We start from the raw sequence: 27,677 nt of genomic DNA on the forward strand, positions 1-27,677 counted from the left end.
TAAAAACTGTGTTCCGGACCGAGACTCGAACTCGGGACCTTTGCCCCTCACGGGCAAGTGCTCTACCAACTGCGCTACACAAGCACGACTAACGTTCACTCCTCACAGCTTTACTTCTACGAGTACCTCGTCTCCTTATTTCCAAATTTTACAGAAGCTCTCCTGCGGACCTTGCAGAACTAGCACTCCTGAAAGAAAGCATATTATGGAGACATCGCTTAGCCACAGACTGGGGGATGTTTCCAGAATGAGATTTTTACTCTGCAGCGGAGTGTGCATTGATATGAAATTTTCTGGCAGATTGAAACTGTGTTCCGGACCAAGAGTCGACCTCAGGACCTTTGCCTTTCATGGGCAAGATCTCTACCAAATGAGCTACCCAAGCAAGACTCACGCCCCGTCCTCACAGCTTGACTTCTACCAGTGCCTCGTCTCCTACCTTTCAAATTTTACAGAAGCTCTCTATATCTACATCTCCATCCATACTCTGCAAGCCACTTGACGGTGTGTGGGGGAGGGTACCCTGAGTACCTCTATTGGTTCTCCCTTCTATTCCAGTCTCGTATTGTTTGTGGAAAGAAGGATTGTCGGTATGCTTCTGTGTGGGCTCTAATCTCTCTGATTTTATCCTCATGGTCTTTTCGCGAGATATACGTAGGAGGGAGCAATATACTGCTTGACTCTTCAGCGAAGGTATGTTCTCGAATCTTTAACAAAAGTCCGTACAGAGCTACTGAGCGTCTCTCCTGCAGAATGTTCCACTGTAGTTTATCTATCATCTCTGTGACGCTTTTGCAATTACTAAATGATCCTGTAACGAAGACTGCTGCTCTCCATAGGATCTTCTCTGTCAACCCTATCTGGTACGGATCCCACACTGCTGAGCAGTATTCAAGCAGTGGGCGAATAAGTGTACTGTAACCTACTTCCTTTGTTTTCGGATTACGTTTCCTTAGGATTCTTCCAATGAATCTCAGTCCGGCATCTGCTTTACTGACGATCAACTTTACATGATCATTCCATTTTAAATCACTCCTAATGAGTACTCCCAGATAATTTATGGAATTAACTGCTTCCAGTTGCTGACCTGCTACTTTGTAGCTAAATGATAAGGGACCTATCTTTCTATGTATTCGCATCACATTACACTTGTCTACACTGAGATGCAATTGCCATTCCGTGCACCATGCATCAGTTCACTGCAGAGCCTCCTGCATTTCAGTACAATTTTCCATTGTTGCAACCTCTCGATGCACCACAGCATCATTTGCAAAAAGCCTCAGTGAACTTCCAATGTCATCCACCAGGTCATTTATGTATATTGAGAATGACATGCTGCATTCTGTTATCTAGGAACTCCTCAATCCAATCACACAATTGGTCTGATAGTCCATATGCTCTTACTTTGTTCATTAAACGACTGTGGGGAACTGTAGCGAACGCCTTGCGGAAGTAAATCCCTTGTCTATGGCCCTCTTAGTCTCGTGGACGAATAGCGCGAGCTGGGTTTGACACGACCGTCTTTTTCGACACCCATGCTGATTGCTACAGAGTAGATTTCTAGTCTCCAGCGAAGTCATTATACTTGGACATAATACATGTTCAAATATTCTACAACTGAACGACGTTAGAGATATAGGTCTATAGTTCTGCACATCTGTTCGACTTCCCTTCTTGAAAAAGGGGATGACCTGTGCTCTTTTCCAATCCTTTGGAACGCTACGCTCTTCTAGAGACCTACGGTACACCGTGGACCTTGCATAACTAGCAGTCCTTAACGAATGGATATTGCGGAGACATAGCTTAGCCACTGCGCGGTGGATGTTTCCAGAATGTGTTTGCTTGGATGCTCACTTGGTAGAGCACTTGCCCACGAAAGTCAAAAGTTCCGAGTTCCAGTCTCGGTCCGATAAACAGTTATAATCTGCCAGGTAGTTTCATATCAGCGCACACTCCGCTGCAGAGTGAAAATATCATTCTGGAAACGCCTCCTAGTTTGTGGCTAAGTCATGTCTCCACAATATCCTTTCTTTCAGGAGTGCTAGTTCTTCAAGGTTCGCTGGAGAGCTTCTGTAAAGACTAGAAGGTAGGAGACGAGGTACTGGGAGAAGTACAGCTGAGGGGACGGGGCGTGAGTCGTGCTTGGGTAGCTCAGTTGGTAGAGCACTTGCCCGCAAAAGGCGAAGTCCCGCCGAGTTCGAGTCTCGGTCCGGCACACAGTTTTAATGTTCCAGGAAGTTTAATCATTCTTCTTGTTTAACTATTTTATCCTATCGACAAAATTTTTAGTTAAAAAGTGGCAAAACGTCTAGTTAAGAAATTACTTTTGTTGTAAAATACCAATACCGATTACATAGTCAGTGGGTACTTAAAAGAAAACTCCCCATCGCTCCACACCCCCTCATATTTAGTGATAAGATGGCACAGTGGACAGCCCGTCAAAAACTGGGCACAGAGGAAGCATGAAAACAGGAAGAAGATTTACTGTACTGTGAAAAAATAAGTAGAAACAGTGAACGGTGCAGCAATATACGGCACACAGGCGCCGAAATGGCGTCGTGTGTATGTGGTCATGGCTTTGGAGTGCCAAGAGGGAGGAGCTGTGTTCAAAACTCGATCGTACCGCTCTTTTCCTTTTTTTTCGCGATATTATGAACTCTCCGTCCGGTCACGGAAATGCTTATTCTCTTTCCGTAGTCTTAGTAGTTGCCATACCATACATAGTTGATACAGGGTGTCACAAAAAGGTATTGTTAAACTTTCAGGAAACATTCCTCACACACAAAGAAAGAAAGTTTGTTATGTGGACATGTGTCCGGAAACGCTTACTTTCCATGTTAGAGCTCATTTTATTACTTCTCTTCAAATCACATTAATCACGCAATGGAAAAACACAGCAACAGAACGTACCAGCGTGGCTTCAAACACTTTGTTACAGGAAATGTTCAAATTGTCCTCCGTTAGCGAGGACACATGCATCCACCCTCGCATTGAATCCCTGATATGCTGATGCAGCCCTGGAGAATGGTCTAGTGTATCACAGTCGTCCATAATACGAGCACGAAGAGTCTCTACATTTGGTACAGGGGTTGCGTAGACAAGAGCTTTCAAATGCCCCCATAAATGAAAGTCAAGAGGGTTGAGGTTAGGAGAGTGTGGAGGCCATGGAATTGGTCCGCCTCTGCCAATCCATCGATCACCAAATCTGTTGCTGACAAGCGCACGAAAACTTCGACTGAAATGTGCAGGAGCTCCGTGGTGCACGAACCACATGTTGTGTCGTATTTGTAAAGGCACATGTTCTATCTGCACAGGTAGAGTATCCCGTATGAAATCATGATAACGTGCTCCATTGAGCGTGGGTGGAAGAACATACTGACGAAACTAAAATGAGCTCTAACATGGAAAGTAAGCGTTTCCAGACACACGTCCACCTAACATCTTTTCTTTATTTGTGAGTGAGGAATGTTTCCTGAAAGTTTAACCGTACCTTTTTGTAACACCCTGCAGACTACGAGTCATTGAGTCATGAGGTAAGAATACGTTACCGTCGCAATTAAATGTGATGAATACTGAGGGCAGGCGAGATAACACTCAGACATCTCACAGAAATGAAACAGCAAATACACGGATGTGAACTACGTTACAACAAAGTAATTCAAGAGTCAAGACTTCCGAAACGGAACGCAACTTCAGAACGTTAAAAACAAATGTTTTGATAGAGCACACAGAAACTGTGTTATTGTGAAACTGTTGCGTTCATTTGCGGCAGCTTATGTGACAGTCTATTATGTTTTCATCATTTCCTTGGAAGTGATCACAGTCACATTCATACGAACACCAATATTGGGCAAGGAGGCATAACTCAGTCACTTACAAGTCCGACAAATTAGGTGAGTCGATAAGAGATTTGTGTCATACGACACACATACTGCCACCAATGCCGTGTGTGACACACCAGACATGCTTTTCGGTGGATGATTCTGTTGACTTGTCGCCTTGTCGTCAGACTGTCATTATAGGTCCCTATCTTATACCTCTCAGGTGCAAACGGACGACACAGAACAATTTTGTATAAAGCTAACAGCGAATAAAAGAAAAAAAAATAGCTCGAGGGAGGTTCGAATACGTCTCGCCCGTTTGGCAGTCCAACACCGTAACGACTTTACCTATGAAGCCACTTCCGTTCTCTGTTGCTCTATATTGCGCTTCTTCTTCCTCGAGCGTTCACTGTTTTCATCTTGCTTTTTTTTCGCAGTTCAGTACGGCTTCTTTCTGTTTTCATCCTTGACCTATGTTCAGTTTTTGCCGGGTTGTCCACTGATCCTTCTTACCACTAAATCAGAGGGGGGGGGGGGGGGGGGGGGTCGGGCATGTGGTGGGAAGTTTCCCTTGAGAGTAACCTACGAACGGCAAGATCGTAACTACCAGTTACGCCTTCATTTCCATAAAAATCCCACAGCTTATCTACACAGCATGAAATCAACAATTAACTAACTACTGTAAATATGTAAAACAAATGACTCTTCTTTGGATGGCTAACGCTCCTTCAGTATCACGCCAAATGAGACATGTTTTGCACATCACACCTCAAGAAATGTGGACGGAGCGTTCGACAATTCCCGTTACAAACTTCTAGGACTTGTAGAGGGGAGTGAGTACATAACAGTTTGAACAGGAAGCCATGTCCGTAAGCATATCGTTTCTCTTCTCAGAAATTTTCAATTAATGTGTGTAACGCCTCCACATCTGTTGACGATTAGAGGAAAGTCTCAGAGTCGTTTGTCCTGATGTCCAATAGGGTAGGCAGGATGACGTGCGCTATGTGAAACGGCCACCTAATGTAACTTAACGTCTTCCTTCCTGCGAGACCCATTCAGTGCCTGTGAGTATCCAGTACAGTAAACATGGTTCGGTACACGTTTTCGGAACATGCGGATGCGTTTATTGCATACGGAGAGGTTCGATGTTACGGAGAGCTGCTATTCGGCTGTAACACGAACGTTTTTCGCAAGTCAAGCAGCGGTTCCGAGGAAAAGGTACCTTGACAGTGAGGACGTAGGAGTATGGTGCCCCATGGCAACGCCGCAGGTTCGAATTTGAAGAAGATGTACTGCATCACGTTGGAGAGAACCCGTCGACGAGAACCGCGCAATTGCGTGTTAACAATTCGTAATCTTCTGGGCCTGCCGCGTAAGTTTTGTATAACCACCCTGCTCAAGGTAGTTTTTTAAACCATATTTATTCCTGACTATTATTAATGTAGTGTCAGAACATAAAGTATCACACAACTGTTACTTCGAAAATAACAACGAAACAATGTGGTCAGAAAACAAGTAGACAGCAACAGAATCGACAATGTTGCACAGACGTCAGGACTTGAAAACGTGTTTACGATAATACCAGTATAATTCATTATAGTGCGTTTAAAATTAGTTGCGACTTTTGACTGACCAGAGAGGAACGTGACGCCGTTTCCCCGGCAACACCAATGGCGAGCCTGCTTTCTCTGCCACGCAGACAGAGGTCCGGCTGTTAAAGCGCCCCTGTTGCCAAACCGCGCGTAAACGTTACCATGTAGTGTCACGCAGCAGATGCGTTAACGTTCGTCAGATGTTGTTGTACAGTCGTATTTTATGGCACTGAAATGTTCTGCAGTCGTCATGTATCGTGAACAAGTGTTTTGTGATGCGTTGCATTAATAGCAACAGCGCATTACATCTGAATAAGAGATTTGCAATAAAAATGTCGTCCAGGGTCACCTTTCACCAGCTGGGAAGATACCATTGTGCTGAAAACATACCCCGTAATTTTACAATAGTAATGGACAGAGCGCCATATCACACCGTTGCAATGAATAAATTTTCAACAATGCAATGAAAGAAAAGGGATGTTTTACTCTGGCTACAAAGAAATATTGCATGAGATAAAGTTGAACCTAACATGTATAAAGCGAAGTTAATAGAACTTGTAGTGCCCTACTACAACTTCATGCTACCAGGTCGGCGAACTGGCTAAACGTGAAGGGCATACTTTAATCAGGCATCCTCCTGATCATGATCATTTAAATCCGACAGAGTGCATGTGCATAGGTGAAAAGTAATGTGGCAAAAAGGAACGAGAAGTGTACGTTCTCTGAGACTGAAATACTGACAAAGAAGCCACTGAAAATGTTACACGACAGGACTGGTCTGCATTTGTCAGCCATACCAAGAAAGCAATTGAGGAGACATTGACTCATGAACGAGTCTGAAGAGTTTTGACGAATACGTAACTTTTATTGTTGCCACATTAAAATCTGCTTCTTTTGTCAAAACACAGCAAAGTTCAGAAAAATATTCATCTCACTATCATTCTAACGTAGTTGAAATTGTGATGGAATCCTGAAATAGTTTTTAAATTAACAAATGAGTGCTAGTTAGGTCAATAGTTTATGAAACAGACAAGTCTTAGTATAGGAACAAACTTGAGGCTTCTTGACTTATATTGTCAAAAAACCCATAGCAGTTCAAGTTTCAGCAGCTATCGATGGCTCCCAGTAACTACGAGGGTCACTCCAAAAGAAATGCACACTATTTTTTTAAAGACCCACCATTTATTCTACATGTTTGAAAGTTTTACAGTGTGTAGGTATGTCCTTTAGAAACAATATTTTCATTTCTCCAAATAATTTCCATCCCTCTCAACTGCCTTACGCCATCTTGGAAACAACGCCCCTATACCCGCAGAGTAAAATTCCGGACCAACCTGTTAGAGCCACTGTTTGGCAGCGTGCACAAGGGAGTCATCATCTTCAAACCTTGTTCCGCGAAGAAAGTGTATCAGTTTCGCAAAGAGATGATAGTCACATGGGGCCAGGTGAGGACTGTAAGGCGGGGTTTCAGTGTTGTCCAACCGAGTTTTGTGATCGCTTCCATGGTTTTTGACTGACATGTGGCTGTGCATCGTCGTGCAACAGCAAAACGTCCTGTTTTTGCCGATGTGGTCTAACACGACTCAGTCGACCTGGAAGTTTCTTCAGTGTCGTCACATATGCATCTGAATTTATGATGGTTCCACTTGGCATGATGTCCACAAGCAAGTGTGATTCGGAATCGAAAAACACCGTAGCCATAACATTTCCAGCAGAAGATGTGGTTATGAATATTTTTTCTAGGGTGAATTTGCATGATGCGACTCCATTGACTGCCTCTTCGTCTCTGGTGAAAAATGATGGAACCGTGTTTCACAACCCGCAACAATTCTTCCTAGAAATTCATCTCCACGATTCTTGTACTGTTCCAAAAGTTCGCTGCATACCGTTTTTCTTGTTTCTTTGTGAGCCACTGTCAACATCCTGGGAACCCAACTGGCACAAACCTTTTTTAACGCCAACACTTTCAGTATTCCGCAAAAACTTCCTTCCCATATCCCAACGTAGCGTAACAATTCGTTCACTGTGATACGCCTGACAGCAGTCACCAATTCGTTAATTCTCTGCACATTGTCTGGAGTGTGAGCAGTGCGAGACCTGCCGCTGCGAGGACAACCCTCAATATTGCCGTACCCGCTTTCATCACGTAACCTGTTTGCCCACCGACTAACTATACTGCGATCGACAGCAGCATCTCCAAACACCTTTTTCAACCTCTTGTGGATGTGTCCCACCGTCTCGTTTTCACAGTACAGGGATTCTATGACAGCACGTTGCTTCTGACGAACGTCAAGTGTAGCGGCCATCTTGAAGACATGCTGTAACGGCGCCACTCACGGGAACAGGTTGAACTAAGTTTGAAAACAAGTGGGAAGGATGTATCTACACACTGTAAAACTTTCACACATGCAGAATGGAAACTGTATCTTTTTGGAGTGACCCTGGTACATTATTTCATTGGAAAAAATCTATAGTCACGTAAATATCGCGGTAGATAAGGCTGTTCCACATATTAATCGTATGGCGAAACACTCTCGTCTTTGTACGCTATTATTTGCCAAAATCTTGTTTAGATATCTCAAACTATTTATGAGATACGAGGAATTTGTGAATATTTCATTCTTCGTTTTCACCGACACATGAAATCGTGATGGTGCACTTTACATACATTGCTTTTCCAGACGGCTATCCTTCAAAATTTAAATTCAGTACACGGTGTTAGAAAAAGGTGCGGCCAAACTTTCAGGAAACATTCCTCACACACAAATAGAGAAAAGATGTTATATGGACATGTGTACAGAGACGCTTAATTTCCATGTTAGAGCTCATTTTAGTTTCGTCAGTATGTACTGTCAATTTTCACAATCAACATGTGTGGACTGACGAGAGTCCGCACGCAATTGTGCAATCACGTCATCAACACAGACTTGCTGTGAACGTTTGGGCAGGCATTGTTGGTAATGTCTTGATTGGGCCCCATGTTCTTCCACCTACACTCAACAGAGCACATTATAATGACTTCATATGGGGTACTCTACCTGTGCTGCTAGAACATGTGCCTTTACAAGTACGACACAACATGTGGTTCATGCACGATGGAGCTCCTCCACATTTCAGTCGATGTGTTCGTACGCTTTTCAACAACAGATTTGGTGATCGATGGATTGGTAGAGGCGGACCAATTCCATGGCCTCCATGCTCTCCTGACCTCAACCCTCTTGACTTTCATTTATGGGGGCATTTGAAAGCTCTTGTCTACGCAACCCCTGTACCAAATGTAGAGACTCTTCGTGCTCGTATTGTGGACGGCTGTGATACAATAGACCATTCTCCAGGGCTGCATCAGCATATCAGGGATTCAATGCGAGGGTGGATGCATGTATCTTCACTAACGGAGGACATTTTGAACATTTCCTGTAACAAAGTGTTTGAAGTCACGCTGGTACGTTCTGCTGCTGTGTGTTTCCATTCCATGATTAATGTGATTTGAAGAGAATTAATAAAATGAGCTCTAACATGGAAAGTAAGCGTTCCCAGACCCATGTCCACATAACAAACTTCCTTTCTTTGTGTGTGAGGAATGTTTCCTGAAAGTTTGGCCATACCTTTTTGTAACACCCTGTATATTTCCTACATTTAATACACAGTAAGAAGCAACTAACACTCACAAAACACAAATTCACAGCGACACCTATTTTCCACTGTAAACCAAGAATTTCTTACAGGAGTTTACCTACTACGGTTATATAGCCATAACGATGACCATTATTGAAATGATAGAAGGTTTATCACCAAGCTTACGAATTAAACTGTAAGCTGTGCGAGAATCAGAGTTTTTTTTCCGGAATGGTTTCTCTAAAGTCGTTTTAGTTAAATCGCAGATCCGTCTGCTCGTTGTTCATGCAGTGAGGTGACCCTGTCAGTTTCCGCGCCGAGTAGGCCTGCCATTATACTGTGGCCATCTGCTGACGTGCCCAGCACATGCTGGTGACCATGCTTCCCTCCACTCGCTTCGTACTGAACTGTCAAAAGTCGCAACTTAAGTGATGCGCACTATGGTAAGTCAGAGGTACCAAATTTTACAAAATTTTATATTACAGATAACCAGACGGTGGCAAGTAAACCCCTCTTAGTAATCGGCCTAACCTGCTTACGATATAAAATGTGACCGTGGATCGCGTGTATGCCTAATGGATATTTTCTAATTGTATAAGGCTGTCTTTCCCGAAGACGTGTTACCGATAAGTAGGAGGAAAGTGTACAACCGACCCTTCTGATGGAATGTCTACTAAAAATAAAAGTAATTCAACCGAACAGGGCTATAATTTGGAAAATGAAAGTTATTTTGTGCATTTACTCACGAAAACACTGGACAGAAAGGGGTACCACTGATCATGGATCCAAAATTTACACTAATGAACGAAAAGGAAGTAATTAAGAGTCGCCAGCCCATTAGGTCAATTTACATACAAAATGCTGTACAAGATGATGGGAAAGAAAAACATGTGTTATTCAACACTGACGTGGCAACTAAAGGTTGCCACGTTTTTTTTTCTTTGACACTAATTTTAAGTCAGTATGTAATGACAAAGAAAACTGAGAAGTCACTCTTACGTTATGTTTAGCATTAAAATTTGAAAAAGGCAACCTAGTATTGATTTGAAAATATGCAATTAAACTGTATGTTAGTACTGAGCTTCATTACGTGAACAATGAGTTTCAGTGACCTCAGCATAACGTCATCAAAGAAATTTAGAAAAAAACACAAGCACTTTTTACTTTGCCATTACTTATTTTGCAAATTGGACTTCATATTATTGTGTGAACAACTGAGCCTTTTTTACTGACTTGAACAGAATTAAATACTAGAATACGTGCCAAACGAAACAGCCATGTGCCCAAATCTATACGTAAAATTAATAAAACTTCCTTACTCTTAATTTGTGCGTTTCTTTAGATTTGGATGTTTTCCAGTAATTGGTTCTCAAACTTAAAAAATGAAATTGAAGTCTCTGTTGTACAACAGCTTATTGAAAGTAGACTGGGGCTAAAATTCTCAAAAGAGAAATTATTCATTAATAAACTGGCTGTAACTATTCCATTTGTTTCTTATGACACTCAGTTACCATACTAGGAAAAAAAGGAACAAGGATCCTGCTTGGTAACAATGTCTGGGGTCATAAGGACACAGTCGCCCGAGTTTAACTGCTTATTATTTAAATAAACCGTATCAATCAAATCACATTCAGTTGTGTTTGTGGGTTAGCCGTTAATACTTTCTACCAATGAACAGTTTTACTTCAGTGCGGTGCATACGACGAAACTCAGAGCCGACGACGAAACTGTGTTTCTGGAACTGCTGCTGTTGTTGAAGACGGTAGCATATTGTGGAGGCACAGCTAATTATAGGAACGGGCAATCCTAATTAATACAGCTTCTTCCACCCATTCACTGCCCGTACTCCAGCTCTAGACATCTGGCCGGCGCACGTACATGATGCCACTGAAAATGGTACTCGCTACTCCGAGAGCGTTAACACCACACTTCCACACAGTACAAGCGCTGAAACTCATCTCCCCTCCCTCTGCGCGCTTTGCGCCACAACCCCCTACCCAAAGATTTTAAAACGCACAAGCACTGCTATTATAGTTGCTAGTCCATGTAAGTAACAGCTCCTTTGGCTTTTCCCCAGAGCTCATAAGTTCCACAGTAAAGCAACATGAAACAACAGACCTCAACCTAAATGTACACATAGAGTGAAGCAATGTCCTTACTTATTAAAAGAAAGCATATAAATTACAAATATTTACATACAATTAAAAAATAGTTATATGTCGGCAGTAGGTGCCATGCTTCCTGCATTTTCGGTGTTACAGGATTTATCGCTGAAATAGACCTGTTGTTCAAACAAAATAAACAAAGGGGAAAGAAAACCCATAGCAGCGTAAGTGGTTATACAAAATTTATGAACTGCATATTGCTCACAGTATCGTTTGGGACATTCTGCATGAGCAACAATTACATCTGTACAAGCTCCAAAGGATACATGGTATGGGTCAAGCACATTTCCCACAATGCATTGACTACTGTACGTGGTTCGTGCCGCTGAATCTACTCACCGCGGTTTACACGTCGAGTTTTGTTCACAAATGAATGTAAATTAACTAGGAACTGTGTTCTGAATTCGTGAAACAACCATGTCTGGGTAGAAGAAAACCCTGGTGCCATGCACGTCCAGAGATTTACTCGCCTGTTTGGTATTAACGGGTGGGCAGGTTTTCTGGACGGTCATGTGATTGGCCCATACCTATGTCCTCTTAAGCTAATTGCTCCTGTATACTCGATCTTTCTGTAAAAAGTATTGGACCCGTTCCTAGAAGTCGTGCTACTGAATGTCCGTCGGGACATTTGGTTTCAGGATGAGGATGCACCACATCGGTTCTCACGTGGGGTTCGGAGACATCTCAATAGACGATAGGCCGAGGTGGTTCAACCGCGTGGCCGCCGCGACCGCTGTATTAAACTCCCATGGACTACTTCTCGTGGGGTGGTATGCAAAGTTTAATTTAAAAAACTCGTGTAGAGACAGGGGAAACTTCGCAGGCACGGGCTCTGGCGGCTGCAGTAGAACCTGAGTAGACACCAGATGGGATGGAGAGTGTGCACCAGAACATGCTTCATAGGTGCAAAGCCTGCATCAACATTGGTGGTTTCCACAACGAGCGGCTCTTGTAATGGAGCAGTACTGTTCTGTGCCTACAGTAGGGGGTGGGGGGGGGGGGGGGTTCGTTTGTGTTTTGGAATAATGTAAACACTTAATGTTTAAGTGTTAATACAAACAAACGTGCCGAAGTGATAACTGAGTGTTTCGTTTCACATTGCTACCTAATAAATGTACTGCATCACACCTAATTCAATTCCTCAAGCACAAATTGATTAGTTAAACATCTGAATCCAAACCGTCGTAGAATGGAAACAGTATGTTCCCAAACGTGGGTTACTATTACGTACTCACTCCTCTCTAGAAGTCCTAGAAGTTTGCAACGGGGATCTCCGATCATCTAGTATATTTGACAAGAGGTGTCGGATCTCTGTTGCCTTGCCGTTTTGCTTGTGACAGCGAAGCAGTCATAAGAGCAACCATTAAATAAGTTATTTGTACAATTTCATAGTGACAGCACTATATTTACCTGTGCCCCTTTAGTTAGGGTGACTTCCCCATCCTTCTAAATATGGTTTTATGAATCTTGCCAAAACCAGAGAATTACCTACGTAAATAATGTCGGCACGCTCCTCTATGGTTTTATTATTGGTGGCAATTAAAGACATGATTATTAGGTTATAGTATTTACTAGTCATCAAACATTAACGAAACTCAAGTCGCCAGATCACGGAAGAGTTACACATAAAAGTAGCACATGAATATACAAGGGTCACTCCAAAAGAAATCCACACTATTTTTTTAATATCCATCTTTTATTCTACAAAGCTTTACAATTTGTAAATACATCGTTTAGGAACAATATTTCCAATTCTCCACATAATTAGCATCCCTCTCAACTGCCTTACGCCATCTTGGAACCAGCGCCTGTATACCCGCACGGTAAAATTCAGGACCAACCTGTTGGAGCCACTGTTTGGCAGTGTGCACAAGGGAGTCATCATCTACAAACCTTGTTCCACAAAGAGAGTATTTCAGTTGCCCAAAGAGATGATAGTCACATAGAGCCAGGTCAGGGCTGTAAGGCAGGTGTTTCAGTGTTGTCCATCTGGGTTTTGTGATCGCTTCCATGTTTTTTGACTGACATGTGGCCGTGCATCGTCGTGCAACAGCAAAACATCCTGCTTTTGCCGATGTGTCGGTCAAGCTTGAAGTTTCTTCAGAGTCGTCACATATGCATCAGAATTTATGGTGCTTCCACTTGGCGTGATGTCCACAAGCAAGGGTCCTTCAGAATCCAAAAACACCGTAGCTATAACTTTTCCAGCAGAAGGTGTGGTTTTGAATTTTTTTTCTTGGGTGAATTTGCATGATGCCACTCCATTGGCTGCCTCTTTGTCTCTGGTGAAAAGTGATGGAGCCATGTTTCATCACATGTCAAAATTTTTCCAAGAAATTCATCTCCACCATTCTCGTACTTCTCCAAAAGTTCGCTGCATACTGTTTTTCATCTTTCCTTGTGAGCCACTGTCAACATCCTGGCAATCCACCTGGCACATACCTGGCAACGCTTTCAGTATTCTGCAAACACTGCCTTCCCCTATCACAACGTAGGGTGATAATTCGTTTACTGTGATGCGTCTGTCAGCAGTCACCAATTCGTTAACTCTCCGCACATTGTCTGGAGTGTGTGCAGTACGTGGCCTGCCACTGCCAGGACAATCCTCAATATTGCCATCACGTAACCTGCTTGCCCATCGTGTAACTGTAGTGCGATCTAAATTTTTTTAAAATTCCTGTCTTTGATGACAATATAAATATCAAAGACTGGAATAAAAGAACATTTGACCGTATTTTATCACTGTTCATATTCGCGACTGTGTCGCAACAGGTGGAATTACAATGTCATCGGCAAACCTCAAGGCTTTTATTTCTTTTCTCTGGATTTTGATTCCTACTCCAAATTTTTCTTTGGTTTGCTTTACTGCTTGTTCAACGTAGAGATTGAATAAAACAGGGGATACGTTACAACCCTGTATCACTCTCTTCTCAACCCCTGTTTCCCTTCCGTGTCCCTAGACTCTTATAACTGCCTTCTGGTTTTAGTACAAATTGTAAATAGCCTTTCGTTCCCTGTTTTTTTCACTCCGGCTACCTTCAGAATTTAAAAGAAATTATTCCAGTCAACGTTGTCAAAAGCTTTCTCTAAGTTTACAAATGCTGTAAAGCTAATTTGCCTTTTCTTAACCTAGCTTCTAAGATATGTTTTACAGTCAGTATTGCCTCACGTGTTCTTATATTTCTACGTAATCCAAACTGATCTTCCCCAAGGTCGGCTTCTATCAGTTTAGTCGTGTTAGTATTTTGCAACTGTGACTTATTAAACTGATAGTTAGGTAACTTTCACACCTGTAACCACCTTATTTCTTTGGAACTGGAATTATTATATTCTTCTTGAAGTCTGAGGGTATTTCGTCTTTCTCATATATTATGCCCACCAGATGGAAGAGCTTGGTCATGGCTGTCTCTCCCAAGGCTAACAAAAGTTCTAACGGAATGCCGTCTACTCCTGGGGCCTTGTTTCTAATTGGGTCTTTCAGTGCTCTGTCAAATTCTTCTCACAGTCTAATATCTCCCATCTCATCTTCATCTACGTCCTCTTCCATTTTCATAATATGACCCTCAAGTACCTCGCCCTTGTATAGACCATGTATATATCCCTTGCACCTTTCGGCCTTCTCTTCTTTGCTCAGGACTGGTTTACCATCCGAGTTCTTGATATCTGCACAGGTGGTTCACTTTTCTCCTAAGGTGTCTTTAATTTTTCTGTAGACGGCATCTGTTTTACCCCTAGTGATATACGCTTCTATAGCCTTGCGTGTGTCCTCTATCCATTAGGCTTAGCCTATTTGCACTTCCTATCGACATCATTTTTGAGACTTTACTATTGCTTATCAGGTGCTTCATTTACTGCACGTTTGTATTTTCTACTTTCATCAGTTAAATTCTCTGCATCTAACTATTTCCCCGAAAACTTGTCATGTAATTTACTATCTGACATTTACTGCACAGGCCGACCGATGTGGCCGAGCGGTTCTAGGATGGAACCGCGTGACCACTACGGTCGCAGGTTCGAATCCTGCCTGGGGCATGGATGTGTGTGATGTCCTTAGGTTAGTCAGGTTTCAGTAGTTCTAAGTTCTAGGGGACTGATGACCTCAGCAGTTAAGTCCCATAGTGCTCAGAGCCAGATGAACCGTTTACTGCACAGTCGTGACTGCACCACTACATGGACTACTCCTGTCGGCATAGACTAACCGTTTTACGTCCATGCGTTCACTCTTCAACACTTCTCAGGGGAAAAGAAGCATTAAATGACTTGCCCCTGTCACGTGTACTTCGCGGTCCTGACCAACCTAAAACATACTACATGTACAAGGATACTCTGGAAGCCATCATACAGCGGAGGACACCCTGCACCACTACGAGCCACATCCTTTCCTGTTCTACACGGTAACAGAGCGAAGAAAAAAACAATTGTCTATATGGCTCCATATGAGCCCTAGTACCTCATATATTATATTTATGGTTCTTACGCGCAATGTATTTTAGCGGCAGTCACCTTCAGTAGCCAGTTCTCCAAATTTTCTCGGTAGTATTCGAATTCGTCTTCCCTCCATAGAGTCCGAGTTGAGCCTCCAAGCATCTCTGTAACACTTACAGTGTGTTAACTGTAAGACGGCAGAGTTGTGAGGGGAGTGCGGGGAGAGGAGGAAGCAAGTATTGGCTGGCGAGGGGAGGGGAGAGTAGCCGTTGGGGGGGGGGGGGGAGGCACGCCTATCAGTTGCAGTGCTGGCACTACAAATTGCTCGTCATGCTTACACGAAAGCAGACAAGGCTTGGAAGTAAAACTCGCTTTAAATGTTGTTCGTAAAGAAATCGTCATTGTCATGAAATATATGGTAATTCGGACGAAACAGGGGGCTCCTCCAAGGCGATCGCGAACAAAATATCTGAAATGGAAACTCACCTTTTCTTGCCAGGCGTTTGTGGTGATACTACAGGATGATTCTTGGAAAACTGTTTTAATCTTCCAGTGCTACGCACGCTTTGTCCTGTGTGTGTAGCAGCTCTCACCGAAGATTTGTAAATGGGGTGAAGCAATTTTTTCTGCTCCCTTTCCCTTTCGCAGAATTCATTCACACACAATATAATTTTGCAAGCGTTGCTGCGTAATACTGGTTTCCTTCTAACCGTTGCCCTACTGGTAGGGATTGTTGGCGACTCCCGAGATGGGCCAGCGATTGCCTTTTCACTCATTTTGATAGTATTTAGCACAACTACACAATAAAAACACGCAGAACAGTACAGCGCAAAACAATAGCGAAGCAGACGACAATGGCTACCTTGTACAACACTGTCAGCTACGTAATGTTGGCAGCAGTCGAAGCCTGCCGACGTTTACCGACTTCTACCGATTCAGGACTAGGAGGAGGTCTGCCATCTAAAAGTTTACACACTGTACGTCTTGCTCGAACCTACCGGTAACTAATTCCGCAGCTTGCCTCTCAATTGTTTCGATGTCCTCATTCAATCCAACTTGGTGCGGATCCCAGACACTGGAATGGTACTCAAGCATAGGTCGACCCATCGCCCTATATGCTGCCTCCTTTACAGATGAACCAGTAAAGCGATGTAGACCATTCACCTCACCTACCGTAGTTCTCACATGCTCGTTTCACTTGATGTCGCTTTGAAATGTTACGCCCAGACACTTAAACGACCGTGTAACTTTGTCAAGCAGGACATTAGTAGCACTGTATCCGAACATTAAAGATTTTTTCCTCCTCATTAAGTTATATTTTTCATCGTACCGAATGCAAATTTTTGCTAGGTCGTCTTGTAGACCGCTACGCTCACTCAACTTTGACACCTTTGCGTACACCGCAACGTCACCAGCAAACAACAGCAGATTGCTGCCCACACTCTCCGCCAAATCGTTTATGTATACAGAGAACAAAAGTGATCCTATCACTCCTGACGATACCCTTATCTTTGATGGAAACTCGCCTTCTAGGACAACATACTGGATCCTACAAAAAACGTCTTTGGGCAACTCACACATCTATGAACGTATTGCATATGATCAAACCTTCATAACTGCCGGCAATGTGGCACCGTTGTCGAATGATCCGGGAAGTCTAGGAATACGGAATCTGCATGTTGCCTCTCATCCATAGTTCGAAATATAACATGTGAGAAAAGGCGAAGCTGAGTTTTACACTAGCAGTGCTTTCTAAAACCATGGTAATTGGTGGCCATAAGCTTCTCGGTGTCAAGAAAATTTATAATATTCGAAATGTCAATACTACTAATACCTACAATTATTAATCTGCAAGTGATCTAAATACTGATATAATGTTGTTCAGTACACTGTCCTCGTCACTAACAAATATGTCTCCACTTATATCCTAACACTTTGTACATGTATACATATATTTAATAAAGTTAATGGGTCTACTGGATGACATGAAGGAAGATACAATTGAATCTCAATGTAGACAAGTGTAATGTGCTGCGAATACATAGAAAGAAAGATCCCTTATCATTTAGCTACAATACAGCAGGTCAGCAACTGGAAGCAGTTAATTCCATAAATTATCTGGGAGTACGCATTAGGAGTGATTTAAAATGGAATGATCATATAAAGTTGATCGTCGGTAAAGCAGATGCCAGACTGAGATTCATTGGAAGAATCCTAAGGAAATGCAAAATGAAAACAAAGGAAGTAGGTTACATACGCTTGTTCCTCAATTGCTTGAATACTGCTCAGCAGTGTGGGATCCGTACCAGATAGGGTTGATAGAAGAGATAGAGAAGATCCAACGGATAACAGCGCGCTTCGTTACAGGATCATTTAGTAATCGCGAAAGCGTTTCGGAGATGATAGATAAACTCCAGTGGAAGACTCTGCAGGATAGACGCTCAGTAGCTCGGTACGGGCTTTTGTTGAAGCTTCGAGAACATACCTTTATCGAGGAGTCAGCTGTATATTGTTCCCACCTACGTATATCTCGCAAAGAGACCATGAGGATAAAATCAGAGCGACTACAGCCCACACAGAGGCATACCGACAATCCTTCTTTCCACGAACAATACGAGACTGAAAGAGAAGGGAGAACCGATAGAGGTACTCAAGGTACCCTCCGCCACACACCGTCAGGTGACTTGCGGAGAATGGATGTAGATGCAGATGCAAGTAAATGAAACAATATGGCTCAAATTTCCCTTTGTACCACTATATTCATTACAGGGGAGTGTCAGAATTCCCAAAAGACGTTCGCCGACATTGTTCCATGTCATCTCATCTTCATCGACGTGAGGGCTGTTTTTTTCCAGCCTCCAAACGGTGACGAAATTGGAACCACAATGCAAGTCCTTTGAAGCATCGTGCAGATGCGTTACACAATGTCTCTGGAATGCCTGTATATCGCGTTAGGTCACGTCCTACTTTTCAGTCCTGAGCGCACGGTGGGCAGCTAAAGAAGCCAACAATTAAGGAGTCTCCTGGCAAGAGTGAAACGCATGTTGGATTTCGTCTGACTTCATGTAGCCCGCATAACATAGTTGTTATGCGTCTTGTTCTCCATGACAGATATATGCCTCATACTGCAGGGCCACTGAGGACGCGCGTGGGAAGTATTCCAACACCCACAATGCATCCTGGTCTTCATTTCCTCTGATTTTGATAGCCTCGCTCATACGAATCGCTACCAGCCAGGTTAGCCGAGAGCGCTAATGCGCTGCTTCCTTGACTTGGGTAGGTGCTCCGACCCCGGATAGAATCCGCCCAGCGGATTACCGTCGTCGGCCGGTGTGTCGGCCAGCCTGTATGTGGTCTATAGGCGGTTTTCTACATCCCGGTAGGTGAATACCGGGCTGGTCCCCAAGTTCCGCCTCAGTTACTCGACTCGCAGACATCTGAACGCGTTCGCACTATACCATGGATTACACTGGACGCAGACAGCTGGGGCACACTAATTCCGTCTCGGGAGGTATGGGGTGCCGGCAGGAAGGGCATCCCGCCACTCCTTAAAAACTAACCTTGCCAAATCCGTCCCTAACGGTACCGACCATGCGAAACCGCGGGACAAGGCACCAGCAAAAGAAAGAAAGAAAGAAAAAAAGCTCATACGAATCGCTGGCTATAAAGATACTATTTTGGTGCACACAGCAAGCAGTGTACCAGCGTAGAGAATTGGCGAAAGCACAGGCGGCCACCTTCTATGATGGGGAATTGGAAACTTGGTACTGCACGGCGAGAAACGTCTAATTCACAGTAGAGGCTATGTAGAGACGTAGCTGGGAGTTGTGGTTTCCATTTTGTGACCGATTCGAGGCTGAAAAAAATTGCCTTCAAGAGTATATATTTATTCCTTGTCATAGGGTAAGCCTCTTTCCTATACTAAATCCATCCTCATAGTGGTATTTTTCCCACGTATCATATGAGAGAATCTTTGGACGAAGCGTTGGAGAGTAAGAGATAGAAACACCATTGACGATGAGAGACATTCTCAGACAACCTAACTGTTGATGAGTCTTTTCGCGAAAAGCAGAGAACCCAGATTCGGATTCAGGTCGACGTAGTCGTCTACAAAATTTCGTCACCCAAATTCGACATCCTCAGATGAATGCATTTGCCTCGAAGTAACGTTGTGTGATTTACTGTATGTGACCCGGTTGCAGACCCAGTAAGCAAGACTGCTCGCTGAACATAAGTGCGGGACTCTTATATAGGGTGAACCAGAGTTCCGCTGACCAACTTTGAGACGTTGTTCAGGGACATCGTCTGAGTATTTCAGTGTAAGGGACCCCCAGAGTAATGGTATCACTATAATTTATTGGGTTTGTTCTTACCATCACTCTTGTGTGTGGGAAAACGTACACATAGGCGAAGTTCGTCTGCGTCCGTACATCACCTCCAACGAGAGTGTCTGCACGTTCCAACACGGCAGGAATCATAGCTTGCGGCCGGCCGACACGCGGGCGACGGGACAGGTTTGCGCGTCCTTGCGATGATGCCAGACGCCTCGGCTAACGACTTGTCGTGCTTTTGTGCCCTGCCAGGAGTCCATAGACATTCTGCAAGCGTCTGTGAATATCTGTAATGCTCTGGTTTTCCGCCAAAAGAAACTGAATGATAACTCTCGGCTTGGAACGCACCACCAGTACAGGCACACTACGTATAGCGCTGCCATATGTCGGAATTTCATGAAACTATAGGGGCTGAAGCGAAAATGTTCCAAGATGTCCTATAACAAATTCCACATTTTTTCAGCCGTAGCTGGCAGAGAGAAAAAGAGTGTGTTGCATTACTTACTGAATGCTGCTCATACAGAAGTGGTGGGAAAGTAACCCTAGACAACCTCAGAAAATTTGTTGGTGGAACTCTGTTTCACCCTTTACACCGTATACTCATATTTTTCCATTCCCTGTTTGTTTTGTTTTACAGGCCTGTGACGAATCGGACAGATGGAAGACATTACAGCGAGGACAACCGGATCCGAAACCGTTGAGAGAAAGGCAGTCAGTAGCTGATGCGGAGTTCCAGCCGCGTGAACTTTGACTTCCCTGTTTTATTTCCAATTATTCTTGCACGTGAAGTAAATAAAGCACTGAAAACAATTTATTGCGTCTTTTTAATGAATACAGTACTCCCATTCGTATCTGTCGTTCCAAGTTCGATCCGATTAAGCCAGAGGTCTGTCTTTGTTGGTGAATAATTTACGGTATTGGAAGACCTTCACCTTATAGTAAACGAGGAACACGATTGTCTCCGTACATTCTTCACTGCAGGGAAAAGTGACTGACACTGAGCTGGTTAAAGGGAGAAACGGATATCAGACTGTTTTTGGTCAGTTCCCTCACAAGTCGATAAAGCTTAATTTAGAAACGAGGAAGTTATCACGATACGGCAGCAACAGTAAGTACAAATGAGGACACTGTCATAAAATTTGGATACCTATTATGAACGTTCGGCAGTGTATAACAGCGCAAGATAACTGAAAGTCTCAGACCATATGTATTCGCTGTAACTAAACACGGTAACCAAGTAGTACAGATGAATAAAGTAAAAATGTATGAGGAGCTTTCAGTAATTAATGCAACACATTTTTTTCTCAGCCAGTTCCAGTTGAAAAAAGGTGGAATATGGTGTGGTACGTCATTGGATATTCCCCCTTCAGCCCCTATTGTTTCATGAATTGTGTCGGAGCTCATCGTAGTCTTCAAATTAAAGTCTGTAACGGTGGTGCGTTCCAAGTAGAGAGTTGTCATTGTGTTTCTTTTGTCAGAAAACCAGAGCATCGCAGACATTTATGGGCGCTTTCAGAAATGTCAGCGGAGACTTTGCAACGAACAAAAGAACGGCGAATCGTTTGGCGAGGCGTCTGTCATTATCTCCACAGGTCGCTGAGCTTTGTTACAGGCCGTGAAACATGGGTTCATCGCTTCGAACCGGAAATAAAACGGCAATCTATGTAGGGGCGCTAGACTATCTCTCCTCTGAAGAAAATGTTCAGCCGATATAGTCATGGCAACGGTTTTCTGTTAGATGTTCTCCCTCATGGTACAACGATCAACTCTGAAGTGGCTTGAAGAAACGACTTCAGCGTGTTCATAGCCACAAAAATGCAAACTGACTTCTCCATTTCCATGACAAGACATGACCTCACACAAGTCTGCCCACACGAGAGGGGCTCAAAAAAGTTCATTGGACTGTTCTTCTGATCCACCCTAGAGCTTGGATCTCGCACCTCCAGACTTTCTTCCGTTTGGCCCAATGAAGGGTGCACTTCGGGGGAAGCAGTACGTGGATGATCTGGAGGTTATTGATGCTGCAAGGCTTTGGCTCCAAGGGCAAACGATAGGGTAGTATCATGCTGGCATACAGACTCTCGCAGTAAAGTAGCGTAAGGTCGACGCTTTGAACGGAAATCATGCTGAAAAATAGGGTTCTGTAGGAAAAAAAGTGGGAATAATATGTTCCATTGGAATCCTGAATAAAAGCTACGTGCTCCCAGAAAGAAAGAGTTACATTACTTATTGAATCCAAATCGCATGTCAAGAGACAAGAAGGTGAAAGACGTGGACGTAGTAATCTTCTTCTATTACTCATCTCCCATATTGACGAAGAAACAGGAAATAAAAGAAACTGTGACAACAGTTCTGTTGCAAAAGGTACCTACGATGAAACTCCCTGATGACGTGTCTATAGAATTATTGGCTATAGAACTACTCGATCAGTTCCGTCTAACAAAATTCTACAAAGTACAGAGATTGGACTGTGAGTAAAACAAAGTCGAAAATTTTGAAGAGAAAAAGAAGTGAGATAAGCGACGAAATTAAAATGTAAGTATTCTGCTACCTTAGAAGCAAAATAACACATGATTGTGACAAGCCAACATAATAAACAGTCTAGTACTGGCAATGAGTGGAATCCTGAACAAGAAAACTTTATTAGTACCACACATAGGCATTAATATGAGTATGTCATTTACGAGAATGTAGGTCTGGCGCACAGCAACATATGGGAGAAAGTCCTGGACTGTGGAAAAACTGGAGAAGAATGGAGAAGAAGAGAAGCGACACTATTAGGTGTGGTGATACAGAATGGTTCAGGAAAATTAGGTGGAGTGATAATGTAAATTAGGAGGTTCTATGCAGAATCGGAGAGGAAAGAAATATGCGAAAGGAGCTAATTACAGTTTGGTAACAGACGTTATGGGCACATAATATCGAGCCGGACCTTCTTTCACATGCGTAGTGCAGCAAATGGACGTGACGTGGACTCAACAAGTCGTTAGTAATCTTCTGCATAAATATTGAGCCATACTGCCTCTACAGCCGTTCATAATTGCGAAAGTTTTGCTTGTGTAGTACTTTGTGTAGGAGCTAACCACTTATTTATGTCCCGTAAACGTTCGACGAGATCCATGTCGGGCAATCTGGATGACCAAATCATTTGTTCAAATTGTCCAGAATATCACTGAAAACAGGTGTGAACTATCGTGGCCCTGGTGACATGGTGCAACGTTGATAGTTAACACAAAGCCTGGGAATGCCTCCAAATTGCCACCAAATACACTCCTGGAAATTGAAATAAGAACACCGTGAATTCATTGTCCCAGGAAGGGGAAACCTTATTGACACATTCCTGGGGTCAGATGCATCACATGATCACACTGACAGAACCACAGGCATATAGACACAGGCAACAGAGCATGCACAATGTCGCCACTACTACAGTGTATATCCACTTTCGCAGCAATGCAGGCTGCTATTCTCCCATGGAGACGATCGTTGAGATGCTGGATGTAGTCCTGTGGAACGGCTTGCCATGCCATTTCCACCTGGCGCCTCAGTTGGACCAGCGTTCGTGCTGGACGTGCAGACTGCGTGAGACGACGCTTCATCCAGTCCCAAACATGCTCAATGGGGGACAGATCTGGAGATCTTGCTGGCCAGGGTAGTTGACTTACACCTTGTAGAGCACGTTGGGTGGCACGGGATACATGCGGACGTGCATTGTCCTGTTGGAACAGCAAGTTCCCTTGCCGGTCTAGGAATGGTAGAACGATGGGTTCGATGACGGTTTGGATGTACCGTGCACTATTCAGTGTCCCCTCGACGATCACCAGAGGTGTACGGCCAGTGTAGGAGATCGCTCCCCACACCATGATGCCGGGTGTTGTCCCTGTGTGCCTCGGTCGTATGCAGTCCTGATTGTGGCGCTCACCTGCACGGCGCCAAACACGCATACGACCATCATTGGCACCAAGGCAGAAGCGACTCTCATCGCTGAAGACGACACGTCTCCATTCGTCCCTCCATTCACGCCTGTCGCGACACCACTGGAGGCGGGCTGCACGATGTTGGGGCGTGAGCGGAAGACGGCCTAAGGGTGTGCGGGACCGTAGCCCAGCTTCATGGAGACGGTTGCGAATGGTCCTCGCCGATACCCCAGGAGCAACAGTGTCAGTAATTTGCTGGGAAGTGGCGGTGCGGTCCCCTACGGCACTGCGTAGGATCCTACGGTCTTGGCGTGCATCTGTGCGTCGCTGCGGTCCGGTCCCAAATCGACGGGCACGTGCACCTTCCGCCGACCACTGGCGACAACATCGATGTACTGTGGAGACCTCACGCCCCACGTGTTGAGCAATTCGGCGGTACGTCCACCCGGCCTCCCGCATGCCCACTATATGCCCTCGCTCAAAGTCTGTCATCTGCACATACGGTTCACGGTGACGCCTTCACGGCATGCTACCAGTGTTAAAGACTGCGATGGAGCTCCGTATGCCACGGCAAACTGGCTGACACTGACGGCGGCGGTGCACAAATGCTGCGCAGCTAGCGCCATTCGACTGCCAACACCACGGTTCCTGGTGTGTCCGCTGTGCCGTGCGTGTGATCATTGCTTGTACAGCCCTCTCGCAGTGTCCGGAGCAAGTATGGTGGGTCTGACACACCCGTGTCAGTGTCTTCTTTTTTCCGTTTCCAGGAGTGTAGAACGACACAGCCATTTACAGTAAATGTTCGGTTAAGTAGGACCAGAAGACCTGGTCCATTGTATGTAATCACAGCCCATACCATTATGAAATCACCACCTTCCAGAGTGTCTTGTTAACAACTTGAATCCGTGACTCCATGGTGCCTGAGCCACACTCGAACACTTCCACCAGCTCTTACCAGCATAAATCTGGACTCATTTGAGCAAGACACGATTTTCAAATCTTGTGGGCCACGAAACCCAGAGAGGCGCTACAGTCGATGGTTTGCTCTTAGCTAAGCTACCCACGTCGTTCGTCTGCTGCCATAACGCAGTTTTCTGCAGTGTCGTGTAAACTGTTGGTAGTTGCTAATTGATTGAGGTGTTTTATCACATCCTGAACCTACTCGTTATTTTGTAACAACCTCTGTTATGCTACGATAGACTTTCATTCTGTTTTCTCTTGTGTACTGTTCCTTGGAAAAACAGAATTGCTATAATGATAAAAAAAGCAGTCAAAAAAACTCTACTGTCGTGCACAAAAATACTCAACAATGAATGAAATCCACATAGAACCCGCACTGTTATGCCAACTGTTTACTTAATAAAGTAATCGATGATTATCACACTACTCAAAATTTCACAAACTGAACATAAAATTCTGAATGAATTTCCTGAAAAAGAAGTACAACATTAGTAAAATTATCGCAACGGTAATTTTAGCTTTCGGGAAATCCAACACAATCTCACTACGCATTACCAAAAAATCCAACGAGCTGTAGCATCTAGGTCGCCATGTGTGAGTTTCCCAGTATGTATTTCTATATGAAATTTTGCCCAAATTTACCTCCACTCTACAAAAGGTCTATGTATTACCAACACTATGTACCCACAAACTATTATCCAACTTAAGCTCCGTATTTTAACCTTTGACTGAACAGAACCTAATTTGAATTGAACTGTAGCTGATCTCAATACAATTTGTCTTGATATTAAACGCGCAACTGAAGTAAAACAGTTATCTGACTCTAATCAAAATTTTTACTTCCCTCGCATCTTGACAACATTTTTTCAGATTTCTCAAAAGAACAACAGGCAACAGCAAGCAGGCTGCGACGAAGCTAGATTTCATTTTTAAATGGAATTTCAAAACAGTATCAAAACTGCTGCATACCAATATGGTGCAATGTCGTAATGGATAATGATAAACCTGCTTTAAGCAATAGGATTCCTACGAAATGTTATTCCAATTCCACAATTTTAGAATGAAGTAGGTATTCACAAAAGTAGAGTAAAACTTCGTGTATTCTTCACATGTAATATTGATGTGAATAATACTTTGCTTATCAAAGTGAACCAGAATTTAATGAGGGTACAATGGTGACAGAGAATATCTATAAAAATGAAAAGGCTTAATCAGTTGATAAGTTAATGCATCATTTGAGGACCTCAGCTCTGAGCAAGTGATCAAAGTTAACTTGCTGACAATAAACACATGAAAGTATATGCACCTTTCAGTACATACATCATATTAATACTTGCTATCCTATACAATAAAGCTTTCTTCATCTAACAGATTAACTCACAAGTCAATACAGCGCTATTGAATATGTTCATCACCTACCACACTTCAGCTAAGAAAGTATCAGACTGCGCAGAGGCAAAGACTGCGCCACAACAAGACCAAAGATTGTTTAACAGTAGCATAACGTGATCTCTCGGATGTGCACAACGGTAACTTACATGGATCAATATGACATGCTCACTTTACATATCCTTCACCTTCCCTGAGTAGAATTTTGTGTGTGGGTCATTTCAGACAGAAATGGAACGAGGACAAAATTCTAAATATTATGGAGAGGAAAATACCAAAGATGTTACAAATACAAATAGAAAAACTGCTGTACAAGAATGTGAGTTAAAAAACTATAAGTATAAAATATTTAAAAAATTCAGGAACATGTGAATGAAGAAATAGAATTCACCACAGGTAGGTTATCATATGTAATGACACCTATGAGAACGTTCTGTACATGGTTATTTTTGTACTGCAGGAAGCGGTATTCGTGGTCTATACTGTTTTTTGTAGCAACAACAAGTTTGTTACAGTGTCTATACTACACAAGATCTACATTTCTGAGACATAGTCACAAATGGCAGTAGTAGTTTGCACAATGTAAATAGATGCAACAGTGTCCTTGTCATATACGACCAAACTTTCGTTAGGTCTTTGCAATTATGTCACTGCTGGGGAAAATCATGTGGAAGTAGACTGTGGGAGACTAAGCACAGTTCTGAGTTGACAACCCTATATATGCACAAGCAGTAAAATAAGCAGTAGTTTCTGCTTGAAGCAGACTGTAGATTCAGTGATGGCTTGAAAGCCATCTTGTAGTAGTAGAGTTTTTATAAAAGTCATTTGCAGCTTGTATCGGTGAAGTATGACAACATTTCAGTATATAGTCAGTAGGCATATTATTCTGTTCTGCATCTCTTCAAGTCTCAATCATTTATAGTGAATGGTCAATCAGTTACAATTTGTTACATATGCAATATATAGTTACCAATATTAAGACAGGAGTAATAAGATTTCACATAGTCGTACAGATGGACAGCAAGTATAGTGTAGTGGAAACAACAGATGCCTGTGTCTATAAGAAGCAAGAAAAATGGTATAATGGCTTTACAATAATGAATTACAGAAACATCAGACAAGTAAATCATGTCAAACAGTGTACAGTAATAGGCATGGTAAGAAACAATTATTTAGAAAAATGCAAAATTCTGCAGCGAGTTCTTTTACTTCGTTAGGTTCAAAATTAAACACTCGCCATCATCCTAAATTTAATTAACGAATAACATCACTGTACTCAACTCACAGTTCATGCAACCCAGTACACACGCTAGGCAGCCAGAAACGTACTTAAGTCAAACCCGAATTGTTTCACGATTTACAGTCAATACTCTGCTACAATATATGAGTTTCGATTTCGGTCCTTTTCAGTGGATTTCTATTAACAGAAATTACTTGCCAACTATCCCATAAACGGGTATGA

The 27,677-nt window shown here is 43.2% G+C and overlaps 1 protein-coding gene across 3 annotated transcripts in view; it reads left to right on the top strand.

The window, feature by feature from the left end:
* The window catches only part of LOC126284338 (uncharacterized), a 285,882-nt gene that overhangs the window by 76,936 nt on the left and 181,269 nt on the right, over positions 1 to 27,677 (top strand). The gene's annotated exons all lie outside the window — the stretch shown is intronic.

Source organism: Schistocerca gregaria, chromosome 8 (assembly GCF_023897955.1).
Source record: "Schistocerca gregaria isolate iqSchGreg1 chromosome 8, iqSchGreg1.2, whole genome shotgun sequence".
Lineage (NCBI taxonomy): Eukaryota > Metazoa > Arthropoda > Insecta > Orthoptera > Acrididae > Schistocerca > Schistocerca gregaria.